The following is a 1367-nucleotide window of genomic DNA, read 5'->3' as shown; positions in this document are numbered from 1 at the left end:
TATTTTGATAGATCGTTTCGATTGTGGGATCTTCCATTCCTGTTTTTGGAACCAATAATTGAAAAAATATTATAAGTATTTATCGAACAAATTTTTTTTGGTTCACTTCAATTGATTTACTTTTTAATGAAAGTTTTTTTAGGTTTCGTGTTGAAACATTTTTCGAGAATTAGTTTTTATTCTACCCCATTCATAAATACAAGACGTTTCATTGGAAGTTTTCACTATGAAGCAATACTGCACATCCAATGGGGTGAAACCGAAGACTACGCGTTGATAAACTACGCTTTGTAGTTTGCATAGCAAAGTTGGTACATAGTCTTCGGTTTCACCTCATTGTGCACATCTGAAAATGATATTTTCTTGTTCATTTCCACCATTAAAATTTGGTAAAATGGTTTTGGTGTATAAGAATGGGAAATTGGCTGACAAAAATGGAAAATTGACCCCCAAAAATAGGTAATTGGCTGTCAAAAATGTAGCTTTTGGTTGTCAAAAATAGGAAAATTTGGCTGTTGAAAATAATACCGAAATTATGCCCAAACTGTCACACTGCTAGCGCCACGACGGAATTCAATGTAATCTACGCTAAGTTGCCGCCAAATAGTGAAAAGACTTTTGCTCAGTTGCAACCAACGGACTGGAACTCCAAAGTTGTCCGTAGTAGCGCTAGCAGTGCTACAGTTTTGCATTTTATACAGTCTCTTATGGGGCATAATTTTGGTGTGTCAAAAATGGGGAAATTGTCCCCAAAAATAGGGAAATTGCCCCCCAAAAATGGAGAATTGGCTGTCAAAAATGCGTCGATAAAAAAACGAAAAAAAAAATGTGTAAAAATTTCTTGAAAGTAAAAAAAAGTAATATTATTCGATGCAATTTGATACTTTAATTACATTATCTTTCCTATTGGTTTTTGTCTTTTCTTCATTTCTTTGTTGCATATTGTTCCCCCGCTAGGGCTATCAATGAAATTCAATTATTCTTAGTTCCATCTGCTCACCGGTTAATATCAGATGGCGTTTATATAATCTTCCCTTATTGTGTTTATCTCTCGTAATTTTTTATCGACATTTTTTACAGCCAATTCTCCATTTTTAGAGCCAATTCCCCATTTTTGACAGCCAATTCCTCATTTTTGTCAGCCAAATCCTCATTTTTGAACGCCAGTTCCCCATACCCGACAGAAAATCCCTACCCTTTGCATTAAAATTTTATTTTTTTTTTCTGAATGCAATATTAAAATGTTTCATGTATTTGATTGCAAGTGTCACTGAACATTTATATCAGATAATTTTCAGGTGTGCAGTATTGCGTTACAGTGGAAAGGGGGGACACAAGATTTGTGACTGGAAAAGATTTATTTATGA

The sequence above is a fragment of the Contarinia nasturtii genome, unplaced genomic scaffold (assembly GCF_009176525.2).
Source record: "Contarinia nasturtii isolate CC-2019 unplaced genomic scaffold, AAFC_CNas_1.1 Cnas_scaffold_686, whole genome shotgun sequence".
NCBI lineage: Eukaryota > Metazoa > Arthropoda > Insecta > Diptera > Cecidomyiidae > Contarinia > Contarinia nasturtii.
Note: the sequence above shows the minus strand (reverse complement) of the source record.